Below are 14752 nucleotides of genomic sequence, written 5' to 3' on the forward strand. Positions count from 1 at the left end.
ACAGTGATTTTAGAGGTAACTGATACTACAACCTAGACTAAGGTAAAAGTAATCCAGCCTTGTAGGCATATTTAATTTTCCACTGTCAGTACAATGGATTCTGCCAGGGAGGACCTCAGAGAAGCAGTGAGATTTCTGTTGCAAGCCTCTGAACAGAACCACTGGGATTTTAGGAGGTAGATGGGAACAAGTGTATAAGAGGAGATCCTGCAGTTTGTAGGGTCTCAGGAAGCTGCCTTTCTCTTTTCCCACTTCTTATTGCTTCTCTATCATTTTCTGTCTATAAACTGTCAAACCACTGAAAAGATAGTAAAAAATCATTCCAATATGGATAAGAATTGTGAAATAATCTTCTGTTTATTTTCTTTTCTTTTTCGCCATTAATCCCCAGGAGAGCTACAGAACAATTTGATTTAGTGATGCAACCTGCACTGGCTTGAAAGCAGGCAAAGAAAAGAAAGGAGATGGAGTAAGAATTACAAAAAACTAAAAGAGTTCTCAAGACCCTCCCTTGAAGGCCCTGGAAGATGTTAACATAAGGTCTCCCAGTGGCTAGGCACAGTTCTGGAGGCACATGAGCAAGAATAAAATTTTAGAATAACAAAAGCTGAGAGAGCTTCTGTAACTCAACATGTCCCCATTTTTATAAAAGCATTAGTATGACAGGACCACTAAGTAAAGGCCTCCAGTTTTCTTATTTAAACAAATGAATTGCAAAACACATCAATACAAAAGGGATACCAGCTGTATTGCCCAAAAGCAATATTTTTTCTCAAGTGAGTACAGACATTGGGGAATACATGTTATTGTTCTATGTGTGAAAATTCAGGTTCATGGAGGGCTTCAAACACTCTCCAACACAACTATTGTTTCCTTCCTCAGAGCATTCAGAACAATGGTGAGTGCGTGCAAAGAGAAAATTTCAATATCTGAAATACAGACTGTGCTCACAGAGTAAACAGTTTCCTTAGTGTCTGCTGTCTTTCCTTCCCAATTCCCTGGGCTTATTAAGGAAATAATTGAAAAAAACTAAGCTAAACAAGGAAGACTGCCAGAAGAAGACACACCATCTAAAAATACAACTGTGGAATAGTCTTTACAGGTAAAGGCTGAAATCACTGACAGATATCTGATATTCAGCCAGAATTTCCTGACTTGGCTTTCAGCTGTTCTTCAATACATTAAATGACTTATCAAACAATGTTAAACAAATTGTTCAATTTCTTGGTTGGAGCTCTTTATAACCCCATTTGACAAGGGGAGAGTACCAACACCCATTATTGCCTGTTTCTATCTGTTCCTGGTGTTCTGCTTCCATATCTGTAAATATTTAGTCATCTCTGTACCAAATAGTTTACATTCTACATTTATGTAAGGTTTTTCTTTGATTTTGTCAGTAATTGCAATGCATAAAGAAAAATACAATTCATTAAAAAATCTTGTAGGCAAATACAACATTTGTCTCAATACAAGGCAACAACTTGCTCTTTGTTGCTGTGGTGCTATAGCTATTTGTTATTCCCAGTTTTAAGTACAAATTGCAATTCTATTGTGAAGTTATGAAATATCAAATTAATGTTTCCAGCCCAAATAAAAGCACATGCTTAAAGAAATATTGTGTATATTAACACTCATAAGACCGATTTGTTTGACTGGATCTTTAGTTCAATGTTTTTTTGGTGTCACTCTATCATGTTAACAAGTATTCAGCACCTGAAACTTTTTTAAAGTATTATGTTATCCCCAATTGCCTCTATGCCACCTTTTCCATGGCTAAACACAAAGTAATCACTACACACTAGTGAGCAATTTATATTACAACCGTGTCTCACAGTTTGTGTCTGCTCCTTCAAATACCCTAAATATCAACTCATTCTCCACAATACATTTGAAGGGGAACATGAAGGAAGTGGGAAAGTTTATTTCTAATGTTCCCACCTTCCACCTTTTCAAATGCATAAATAAGCATTTCAGCTTTTAAGATGTGTGCTGTAAATCATGGCTTTAATTCCTCAACAAATCTACCCCAGGACAGACAGGCTGAGCTCAAGCACTCCAATACTATTAATAGTCCATTCCAACAGCTTCAGTCCCAGCTTTCCTGTTTCTCCTCTCTGTGCAGGGAAGGAGCCAAAGTAGTGGTGTGTACATTTCTTATACAACTTCACCCATCATGGGTTTGGCACCAACAGCTACAACTCCATTCTGAACCTAAGACTTCCCAATAGGAGTTGAAACAGCACATATCTATAACACTTCCCTATGAGAAGATAAACAATGTTTTCTTACTAAAGTTAGACAACTGCACAATTTTGATTACACTGTGTCAGTTTTAATCAACTGCTTCACTGTGATATTGCTTAAGGAAAAAAAATAGGAGGAACTTCATTTTCTCCTCAAATCTGTCATCAAGAGCACCAACTACAATCTTAAAAACTTTTTTTCAAAACACAAGTTTTGCCAATCTCAAAGGCTGTCATCTCTGAGGTACATTGAACTAATTAGTAATTTAGCAGGAGTAGAGGCAAAGAAGTTCACTTCAGGCACTTTGGTAGACAGACAAAGAACAAAGTTCCTTTATCTGTATTAATACTTTAAAAATACCATTAATGTCCTGCAGCAAAAACAGTACCTGGAATGATTTTATGGAGTCAGTGCTTAATTTGAAAATATTCACACACTAAAAATATTTAATGAAACCAATTAGGAACCAAATTGCTTTCCTTTCAACAGAAGGAAATAATACTAATAGATAAATAATTTTAATGTATGCATTATAACAAAGTCTGACTCACCAGGATCCCAGACAAAGGCTAAAGCATGGCAGTGTCTGCCTCCCACCAATGAAATGGTGATTCACACTGGAATGTATCATGGCCAAATCCATGATCATCCCCACCCTAATTGCAGGCAGACACAGGATTTGCCCCAAACTCTATTTCACTTTTCTCTTTCCCTTGTTACTGTCTTATTGATGGGAGTTATGTATATTTTCCTAGGGAAATTGGATGGTCCCACCATCAGAATATTTTGTTTTCAAATGCCCAACACAGGTCCATCCCATTTCCAAAGCCAGGGAGGACAATCCTTTGCGTGGCCAAACAGAAGCAAATATTTAAGGTATATTCAAGAGAAAAGAATAAAATCCTCTTCTTATATATACACCCACCTCCCAAGTCAGTCCATGGCTGGTAGTCCTGATGTGTGACAATCTGTGCCCTCTAAGCCAAAGCTGTACCAAGCTGTACTCCACCCAGAATTGTACAATAGACTCTGCTCTATCCCAGCAGGCTCCTAGTCCACCTAGTTTAAATGCCTCTAATAGCCCAGTTGCATTGGAAGAAGGGTATTTTCTATTGCAATAATTGTGCACAATTTTTAGAAAAATATTTATATACACAAAAATAAATTAAATATCAAAAATCAGTATGCAGCCAGACATTATTGCCTATAATGTGTTACACCTAGTGCATAAAGTCAAAGGAATAAACACAAAAAGGTTTTTATATGTGATTAAAAAGAAAAGTATCTCAAATGTGATTAAATGTACTCTATTGGCCTTTATTGTTTATCTTTAAGCTTTCAAACAAGCAGTTTGCAGGATGAGAGCTTTCAAATCTTCTACAAAATCCTAGTGAATTAGGAAATTATGCATTGAACTGATATAAAGTTGGGTTTTGGGACTCTAAGTCAGTTGGTTTAAAATAATTTCCTTGAATCACAATAGATTCAAGATCTTTTTTTATAGAATGAAGTAATAAGTATTGGTTCTGTGGTGATGATGAACAAGTTGGTATTACAGGTGAACCTTTGCATTACTTAATCTTTTTCTTCTTTTAGCTATCAAAACCAAATATAAAACCACTGCACAATTCCCCTAATCATAAGCTACAGTTCACTGGCTATTTTTAAGGAGGTTGCCCTAACCCTGTTGTTTTCTCTTGTAGGACCAAAAATTTCAATGGTAAATTGTTTACGAATGCAGTGAAAGGATTTCATTGCTTTTTAAATATACATATATATATGAGATTAATCTAATTTCTTTGAGAAGCAAACTACTGTGTATAGCTGTCCTTACCCAATAGATGGATGGTAGAAAATTAATAGTCAGAATGGTATTTTTACTCCTCATATAGCTTTTTACCACATAGTCAGAGCATAAGGCATTCTAGCTCTAATTGCTTGAAGTATAATTAGACAGAGAAAAATATGAAATGAAGGAAAGAAAAATGATGTGTTCAGTGTCAAATCTTTCTACACTTGCTGGAGCTTGGCACTCCTCTGACTCACAGATCCTTGTGACACCTGTAACCCTGCTGTAAGGGATAATGACCACATAGAGGAAGGACCAAGTGAGTTTTTGCAAAAGTATCTAAATTCCTAAATGTGTTTTATAAAACTTTTCTGTCAAGTGACTTGTCTAAATCGACACAGACACTTTTCAGAAGAAGAGGGAGTCCTCTGAGTCCCAGAAAAGTGGTTTAATTACCTCAGCCTTCTTCCTTAGCAGAAGCTATAAGGCAACAGAATAATTACATAATAACCGTGTTTAAAAGCTCATCATTTAGACCATGCAAAGTGAACTGAAAAGTTGTAAACTGACATTTGGAAAGGTGACCTGAATCTTTTTTTCAGTCACTTATTCTCTGAGCTGCAAAATTTCAATTCTAAACTGCACTTAAATGTAACCACTGGCAATTATTATTTTTTAAATACCTTAAAAAAGGATGAATAAATGAATTTTCTGCTGTCTGAGGATACTAATACTAGAATGGTATGGTATAATTTAAAAACACTCTAAAACAAGCAAAGCCCCATCCTATTTCAGTTTCATAATTTTACTAGTAAATTTTCACCAACGTGCCATAAGTAAACTGCTGGCAGCATACTTTAATCATTTGCCAGACACAGGCAAATAAGTGAGATTTCTGGGTAGGCCATTTGTCTTGAATTTGAATCCAAATGACAGAATTATTTGGATACAGCACAATTAAGTCTGTCCAGTTATGATGGCCATTTAATGAGCTTCTCCAAGGCAGAAGGGAGTTCGCTCTACCTGTCTAACCAGGGTTTTAATATGCCATAAAGCTAACATAATAAATAATTTAAGTGTTGAAACATTACAAACTAAGACTTTCCCAGTGAGTCAGTAACGTGGATTGTCACACATGGAGACAGCCATTAGGAATCCAACCAAAAACAAAGTGAAAAAAAGTAGATCACAATATTTGACTACTAAATATTACAAATGTGCTGTCTCTCTTCAATGGAACACATTATGGTTTGAGATAGTTGTAACTTTCACTTGACAGGCATTTTGTGGCTCTGCCTATAGGTCTGCTCTCAGGTGTCATGTTGCTAGAAGGCACAGTCCTGGGGAAGAGTGAGTGGATGAATGAAGACAGGGATCATCTCACAAAGTTGTATCAGAAATCATACACTGCCCTATTTTAAGCAGAAAACCCAAATGATTTCTATCAGACACTAAATTAACCCAGCGGGGATTTCTGACTGTTCCAGGCAGAAAACTACTTTATTCATAAGAATAATTGGATATTCAAGAGATCGTCATGTTTTGTGCCACGAGTCGTAAACGTTGGCTCATCCATAAAGGATTGTCATGGGGTCTGTGCCTCTTTACCAAGGCAATTATGCAGTTGGTTAAGTTCAGCAATGCCCTGAAACCTACCTTTAGGACAGAGTCAAGGTCCTAAACCAACAGGAGGTGGCCTTTTCAGTGACGAGCAGGAATGAAGTTGGCAGCATTGCCTTAGGAGCTTCCTCTGTCGCTTATTATACAAACCAGCTAAAAGGAAATGGAAATTATGTTAGAAATAGAGAAATACATGGAGGTGAGGGGGATAAGAGGACTGTCCACCTTTAAGAAGGAAATGTGAAAATTACCCCTTAGTTATGGTCCTCCAGGAACAAAAGGAGGAGATGATTTTTACATCTGCTGAATTTTCCAAGTCCTCCCTTCTTTTTGGCTGCAAAAATACATAATTCAAAGACAAAACATTTTTTCAGCACCATAAAAAGTTCACAAGTTAGGAGGTAATTGCATTAGCACGCTGAGAAAAGAGAAAAGAATGCAAGAAATCCTGATTGGCGTTCCTCTGTTTAAAAGGAATTATTTTCCAATACCTGAGCATGCCCAGAGGAGCTAGTCTCTGAGCAGCTGTGAAACAGAACCTTTTTACTTCAGGGTTAGTGCAGGGAGCTCATTAGCACAGCCTCAACCCTCAGCTAAACAGCCTTGTTTGCATATTGAAGCAATAGAATGTGACGGTGTTAAAAAGGAAGAATTGCAGCCGCTACTCCTGACTGACATGTCTATCTGGGCTCTTGTGTTTACAAGAGAATAACGAAGCTGCCCCAAAGCCCCTACTGGGCCTGATTATTATGCAGAGGCTTCTTAGATTATGTATAATTGATATCCATTTTCCCTCCAGCTAACCAATGGCAGCTCTCAGGAGTAATGCTCACTCTCCTGCATCTTACCAAGCAAGCAAACACTGGAAATTGCTATCTTTTGCTAGGCTTAATAATTTTTAAAGACCAAAAATTGACATTTACATTTTTCAGAAGCACAGATTACTGCACTGTTGGTGGGGTTTTCCTGCTAATAGCAATCAAACAGTGGAGATACTGTATTTAAGGGTGATGATGATCTGGGGCTATGTTTGTGTACCATTTTGAGATATTTATGTACACATAAGTTTAATGGACTGTGTATATAACATGTGTGAATGCCCCAGTTTTTCCATGCAATCACAATATGGCAACAAAAAGCAAGGGCAAGTTCTGAAAGCTTACTTTCTGCTGTTTTTTGTGAAAGATTTGCAAGGTGAGTTATGCAGGCAAGGACATTCCTTCAATTACATTTACTGGTCCCCTTTCTGTACTTACAATAGTTATCTTCATCCTTACAATTTAGGCCAAATGTTCAATTCCTAAAATTGACACAGGCATGAAATTAAGTAGTGCAGTGCTCATTTTTTATTGCTTAGATATTTCTCTCGTCTTCTAAGAGAAAATCCCATTGAAGTTCTTCCTCAAAAATGAGATATTACATTTAGCCTTTCAATTACAAAGTTATGAGATATGAGAAAAGGGAGGTTTTTATTTCACTGACCAATTTTTTGGGTTTGGGTTTGTTTTGGGTTTCTTTTTTTCCTACTTCAGAGCTTTTGAAAATATGTTTGTGTGGGAGGATTGGGCACAATAATTTTTAAAGTTTTTTTCCAGTAAAGAGTTGATCTTGAAAATGAAATGCTAATAGCTTGAGATAAACACAAAAAGTCTGTATAACTCTCTCTATGTGCTGCACTTCAATCCTGACCTTCAGCCTTTCTGCTGTTTTGGTCCTGGATATCTCTTCAGCACAAGCTGTCAGTTGCATGGAGAATTTTTTATCCATACAAATAGTTTCCAGAATAAGGATGTGTCCAGTCCAATCATTTTCATGTCACCTTTCTCTCTAGAGGTGAAGACCTAACTCACTAAATCCTTTCTGCTACCCAACCTTGGCAGAATTTTAATTTTAATCTGCTCTCTGAGGAGATGCATAAGAAAATGCAAGGAATATTAATACATGGGCTGAACTAGGCTGAATGTGCAAAGGTGAAGTTTCTTTCAGCCACTTGCATATATACCTATTTAAAAGCATAGCCATTATGAGTGCACTAAACCCCCTCTGTGCACAGAGCAAGGCAAATCAACAGAAAGGAAAATTGTGAATTAATTTAACTACTTATACCTGCAGATTTCCTACAAAAATCTACATACTTCTTCCATGGTGAATATCTGGGCAAAACTAGATAATAATAAGTAAGGAGCGTACAATCTTTACATAGCTGATTTTTGTTCCAGTAACTTTTCAGAAACCAGAGAGCATTAAAAAAAACTGAACAGCTTGCATCTGCCCTTACCTTAGCATACCTGCCTTTATGTTACAGAAACATAAATAGACAGAAACCAACTGTAGCAAAAAAAATTCTGCCAAAAGAAAGGCAGGAACAGTCCCAACAGGCAATCATTCATATAGTGACCTCCTGACCTGTATTTAACAAAAACTGCACACTAGTTCTAAGAAAGAGTGAAGTCAAATAGACATTTCAGAGTTGCACCTTTGGCCAGTGGACCACAGGACTGCAATCTGCACTGTCACACAAGGATTTCAGGCCACATAATTACATTCCAAGCAGTGTTAGTTCTGCATTGACCAGGTAAATCTGTTAAGAGATAGACTAACTCTTTTTTATAATGTAAGCTTCTGCTTTTTACATAAGCCTCTGCAAAGTGGTCGCTGCAGTTCTACAAAGAGCTTCCTGGTCACATACATCTGTCTCTCCACCTCCTTTCAGGTGCTAACTTTCATTAAAAGAAGCTTCAATTAAATATTAATTTATTACTTATTTATTACATAGTGCTTTTCCATGCCACAAATTGCTGAGCTTGCCATACAGATCCTATTTGATCTCTGGGAGGAAAGGAAGAAGGCTGGGTGTCCATGGATGGGAGGGAGCATAATCTGTATTGAGATGCAGCCCAAATTACGAAAGACTTAAGTTGCATCCAACACTTATAATCTCAGGGGTGGCTCTATTATAAGGCATGTTCGTGTTGTTCACACCCTCAGTATGATTTTGAGATGCTCCTCAAAAGTATTAGTAGTATTCTGCCATCCCTTCTTCTTGGTAAAAAAGTAAGCAGAAAGATGGTCTGACCTTTTCTTTGGCCTTTTCTTTAAAAATGCTGAAGCAGAAGCCTCCTTGGACCTCCACGAGTGTCCAAAAGAGGACACAAAGGACGCTTTCCTCTTCTTCAGAAATGGGGAACTGCGGCGTGGGTTTTCGCTCTCCCCGGCTGCACGCAGCTCTTGGGAGCCCGGCTGTGGCGTAGCTTCCACGTGCTGCCGGGGTTTGCTGCCGCGGGTTCCCGGACACGGCTCCGTGTCTCGGGCGCGTGGGCTGACCAGTCTCTGTTACCGTGCGCTAGGGATCCGGTAAAGAGGTAAGGAATTTGTCCATTTACTCCGTGCTTGGCAGGAACGGTTTATTGGTCACGCATGGCGCGGATCGATGGAAAGACGCGACCGCTCCCGGCACTCGCATGGGAGCAAATGGCGCCTGACTGCCGGCGGGATAGGGCTTTATAGAGGGGCGGGGCGAGAGGATCCACGGCCTGCCGGCCAATAGGGGCGGCTGCCGTGGCGGTGACGTCAGCAACAGCGACCAACCAGAGAACCCCGCAGGGGCGGGCACCGAGCCTTGGGCTGAGCGGGACCGTGTGGCTCGGGGCGGCCAGCACGGGGTTTCCCGGGGCCGGACGGCAGGGTGGTTACAGGAGCGGCACAGGGGTAAGAGCCGGCAGCGGGCAACATGGGGCCAGAAACCGCGGGGGGGAACAACACGGGGGAAACGCGGGATTACAGCACTTGGCTTATTTTAACATAAATTAAAAACCCTAATCTAAACCCAAACTCCGGGATGCAACAGGGAACCACCTCACTGATCTCGGTTTGGGGTCCTTCTCCAGGACCCTCTCGTGAGGAGCGAGCACATTTGGCCTGATTTGCTCTGTACTTGTAGGATCTCTCAGTAGAGATAGGGGCTGGCTTAAAAAACACAAAATCTGAACTGTTACGGTGATGTAACTCTTTTCCTTCTGTCCTTGGCTCTATAAGTCTAAAATAAGGACACAAAGTCTTCCTTCTGAAGAGTAGACTCTGTTTCTCAGTATTCTTTCCCTGAGAAGAGGTATAAAAAAAAAATGAATGTTTTTCTTTTATAATTGAGAATATTTTCCAAAGTCCATTTACCATCATCACAGGCAGAATATTTGTGCTGACTGTCTGAAAAACATCATAATCAATAAATATGCCAGGTGATGTACAGACTTTGTTTTGGTCCAATTCTCTATATGATCAATCAATATCAATTAAGAAATATTCAATGTTTGGTCCATGAAAGCATTTAAGTATTAATTTACATATTAAGACTTAAGTTTAAAAGGTTGATTGAAAACGTCATAAGAGGTTTTTTCTCTTTCTTTACATTTGATTTTAGATTACACCAGATTTTTCTCATCCTAGGTTGGTAATTTCCCGGGTCCAGGTCCAAGGCACACAGCCATACATGAAAATCTACATTTTAAATAAGGCAACATATCTCTTCTATTTATTCCCTGCTTATAATTTTGTTTGGTAGTAACAGGGGTCTTTTGAGTCACAGCTTCTGTGTCACCCTGATGGCACATGGCCCACATGAAGCCATAGCATGAAAATAACTGTGGGGCATGGTTATAGCAAAGAATAATTGAAGGCCCAGAAACCTATAATCCAGAATAAATTTTGGCTTGCCATTCAGTGTGTTCTCTATTCATTACTATTCAGTGGAAGTGCCATACACACAAACAATAAAAAGTTTACTCTTGGTACTAGAATTCTCACCTGCAAGAAGGCAAAACAGTCTAAAGTGAAGAAAAAAATAACTGCTGGAATGAATATTTAATGACTTCTTCAAGAAGTTAGCACAGGAAGGGAGAAGAACAAAGTTTGCCCTTCAAAGACTGCTCTTGTATAAGGTCAGTGAAATTTGTTTTACAACTGTACTGAAATAAAACAAAAATTCCCTCTAAAGTAAATTGGTCCTTTGTTGCTTCTCAGACACACTGTGAAACACCTGAAACTTTCTGTATCCTAAAGAAACTGGCTATATCTTTATGTAAATACAGAAATTATTATAATCTCTTTTGTAGTCAAAACTCTTATTGTTCCATATTGTTTCCTACTTCAACAAAGGAATTTAACAGAATCCATTTGCACAAGCCAGTATCCAGGAGCTACAACTCTTCATTTCCCCTATGCCTTGCTGAGCTATAGCTATTGTACATTATCCGAATCTTACTGACCATAGTGCCTTACAAAATGTTTCTGCCTCAGAATTTACATCATTTTGTGTACAGGAATCACAAAAAAAAATATGACAAAGTAAAGCAATGCTCTTTGAAGAGGCATTAAAAGTACCTCTGTGTAAGACAATCACCTCTGCTAACTCAATGAGCTAAAATTTCAAGTCATAAGAATCTGTTTATATCCAGAAAAACATAGGTCCTAAAGTTTTCAAGACAGTATAAAGAACAGTCACTTATTTATTTTCAAGACTGTTAGTCTTTCTATCTTTCATGTTTATCACTGCATTTCTCTTAATTTCCTGTCAGACCAGCTACATTGATAGAATACCACAGAAACAAAAGAAAACTTCCACAGTCAAGTGCTGCTTGCTTGGGCTGCTTTGTTCCTCAGAAGTCCTTTTTCAGGCAGCACCTCATTGCTGCAACAAATTAATCACCAAAGCCCAGGTCTGGTAATGAAGTGCTATGGATTTGAAAGAGTTTGAAAGACATCTACATCTATTACCTGAAAGAAAAATGAGGTGAGTGCTCAGCCTGGGAAAATTAGCACAGCAGCTCTGTCAGAGGCCAGTCATCCTCAGGAGCAGTTTTTAGTGAAATTAGGTAAGTCTCAAAACACTGTGGTTCATTTTTGGCCTGTGCCAAGCGTCGTGTCTACAGTTGTACTTGAAATCTAGAACTGCATGGATCTTGGGTTGCCATTTACCACAGGTTTGGTGAAACAAACTATTCTCAAATACTGGAATCAGGCTTATCTTTGTTAGTACTCACAGAGGCTGAGATTAAAATACACGCTACTCGTTAGTCTATTTTCATCCTTCCCCTTTCTAAGCTTGTCATAACTTTTATCATGTTTTGAAGGAACAATTGTGATGTTTATCCCAGCATTCAAGTGGCTAAATTAATTTTATTCTCTCTCAAAAAGTTTTTGCATTTTGCCACTGTAAAATAAGACAACAGTTTTGGGAGATAGGATGGACAGATGTCTTTGGCTTTAAGCTAAAACAAGAGGATGGGGAAAACACATAATGCATAAATATGGTATTTCCTGAGTCCCACTGAAACTCCCTGCAGAAACATTCAGCATATGTCTCCTGTGACACTTGAGACTCAATCCAAGACTGCTATAGTAATCAGTCTCTTAATGCTCCACTGACAGACTTGCTCTGCTCAAGCTCCACATCCCTCTGGACAGGAAGAGTCAGCAACTCCTCTGTAAAGTGGTGTTAGTCCAAACTCCTTCTCGTGAAGATGGATCAAGTGCAAGAAATCATCCACAACCAAATAGAACAGCTCACTTCGGGCAGAATGGATACTTTGAGACTGAGATGGAGTTTGGCCCTGACGCAGGAGCTCAGTTATGGCAATTTTGCTCTGAATCCCTGAAGTTACCCTATTTTTCTTTCAATTAAAATTACTGCAACAGAAAGCAGAATCAATGCCAAGTAGATTGTATTACTGACACAGCAATTGGGAGCTCATAGCAAAAATGCATCCCCTACCCTTTTATTGGAAATTTATCTCCCAGCAATAAAGAAGAGAGAAATTAAGAATATGTGGTGAGGTTTCCAATTAAAGCATTACCAAGCATGTCAAGTGCTGAACACATAATGCATAAACACATCAATCTCTTCCTCTCAGCTTTTTCTAAACCAAGACATTCTCCTATCTCTCCAGGCATTACATTTTACTTAGTTTCAGGACAGTAGAATTGCCTAGAGTTCATGGCCTTTCTCAGGATGATAATATGAGCCATTAAGCAAAACATATCCATTCAAGATTTTGTATTTAACAATATCAGAACCATGTCTCTGTATTATTCCAGGATATTATTTAAAAATTTTTTGTGGAGTAAACAAGGAATGGGTTTCATTTTGTTTCCCTTACATTTCAGATACCTATGAATATACATACAAAGAAAGTATAGAATATAAACATTTTTGTAATGAAGCATACATGGGAAGTCATCTCATCCACTTAAAAATACAGACTCTCAAATTAAGGTAGTTCAAAAGAAAGCACATGCCATTCTATCATAGGTGTCTAAGGCAAGTGTAATGAAGCTGAGTCTGTCTAGATGTCTAACATTAAGATGCCTGAAATTAGAGAAGATGAAGACCCACTGCTGTGTGGCAGACCAAGACAAAGGATTTGGGCCAATGTGGAAAGACTGGGACCATCTGTATGAACTAACTTTTGTTACAAACTTCAGAAGATGTATAATACTCCCTGTTGTTCTTGGAGAGTTAGGTTCCCTGACCACAGGTAACAAAAGGGATTTGTAAGAATAGAATATATTGTCATTCATTTAGTGATGTAATTTATTGGAGAGATCATATACAACATTCCAGTGTGCAAAATCTTTCTCCTGTGACAAATAAGCTACCATATTAAATTTAGAAATTAATATTTATCTACATCTAAAGCACAAGACAATTTGTAGATGTGCAGGGCAGCAGCAAACTTTCAGTAATAGACTGATCCCATACCCCAAGCGTGAGAACTTTTCTTAACCATAATTACTTCTGCATATCACACCTTTATCCAAGCCTCACCACACTGACCTTATCAGTGTCTTTCATTTAGGATTTATTCTTGTGTGTTACATCAGAAATCTATAGATTTTTGATACTAAAAAGGCTGACTGTGACTTTTCCCAAGACTTTTAGATGCTGATATTGAGAGAAATAGCCATCATAATTAAACAGGTACGACAGACATTAAAAAAAAAAAAAAAAAAAACATAGCTGCCCATTTTTACACAGATTGTCAGAAAATTTTACATATTTTCAAAATACAAATTTCACCAGAAGAGGAAATGGGATGGGGTATGTGGGGACATGAAGAAGTCAGACTCTCTTCAAGGAATGAAGAATCTGGGCATGGCCAACAATCTGTTAGTTGTGGAAAACCCTACACCATGAGAACTAACAAGCAGTGTAAATAAAGATATTAGTATAGATAGTAAGGTCTCCCCTGAATTCAAGGTAACAAAACACCTTTATGTGGGCAACAATCCTTTTAACCATCAGTCATCAGTTAATTCATAGTTGCCATAGCAGAAAGCAGCTGAAGTATTTCAAAGAGTGCCATTTCAGAATTGCTGCCAGAAATTGAAGATGAAGGCTTATCAGCATGGAAAACACAAATCTGGCACAGACCTCATGTAAACTAACAGTAGCAAGAAAAGTGAGAGGCTGAAGTTCAAATGCCCTTTTTTGTTCCATTCCACCCTGCTTTGATATTGTAATTTCTAAGTTTGAATCAGTGGAACACAGTAGCTGGTCCCTTGCCTTAGTCAGTGTTTGTCTGGCATCTACCAAAATGCAGCTTGGCCTGTGGTTCCGCTTTCCAGGCATTACAATACAAATGTGTAAATAGCAAACATAATCATTCATTGAGCTGATATTCTTTCTATTAATCTCTCTTACTAAAACATTTTCTATATCTGCTAGCTAGGAACTTCATTAGAAATACAAAATCTGTGAGGAAGACTAAATAGCAATGTGAATAAACAAATACTTCTATGAATATCTTAATAAAAAGAATATTCAACAACCAGCTTGCAACACAAAAAATCAGAAACATCTTCTTCATGTTAAAAGTCAGTTAGAAAAGTTGTGATGGTGAAATTAGAATGGTCTACAGATGGCATGGCAAATTGTGTAAGGGAAGATGATGTTCTGCCATGACACTGATTTTTTTGATTAGAAAAAAACAGATGAGTTTTCCTGCGCACAAACTTCAGAATGCAGTGTTATTCTTTGTAGTTATATATCATATTGAATTATCACCTTCTGATCTTCTTATTTACTTTCACAGGGCATAAATATTT

General features: G+C 38.1%; 2 long non-coding RNA genes across 2 annotated transcripts; one reads left to right on the forward strand and one right to left on the reverse strand.

Annotated features, from left to right (window-relative positions):
• Positions 1-5703: 5703 nt before the first annotated feature.
• LOC128799424 (uncharacterized) lies at positions 5704-8817 on the reverse strand. The gene is made up of 3 exons (XR_008434724.1): positions 8730-8817; positions 5905-5987; positions 5704-5806 (listed from the first exon to the last, which is right to left on the reverse strand). It is a non-coding gene; the product is annotated as an uncharacterized LOC128799424 (long non-coding RNA).
• A 235-nt stretch (positions 8818-9052) lies between these two features.
• On the forward strand, positions 9053-12455 carry LOC128799413 (uncharacterized). The gene is made up of 4 exons (XR_008434720.1): positions 9053-9361; positions 10445-10587; positions 11224-11438; positions 12077-12455. It is a non-coding gene; the product is annotated as an uncharacterized LOC128799413 (long non-coding RNA).
• Positions 12456-14752: the final 2297 nt, after the last annotated feature.

Source organism: Vidua chalybeata, chromosome 1 (genome assembly GCF_026979565.1).
Source record: "Vidua chalybeata isolate OUT-0048 chromosome 1, bVidCha1 merged haplotype, whole genome shotgun sequence".
In the NCBI taxonomy this organism is placed as follows: Eukaryota; Metazoa; Chordata; class Aves; order Passeriformes; family Viduidae; genus Vidua; species Vidua chalybeata.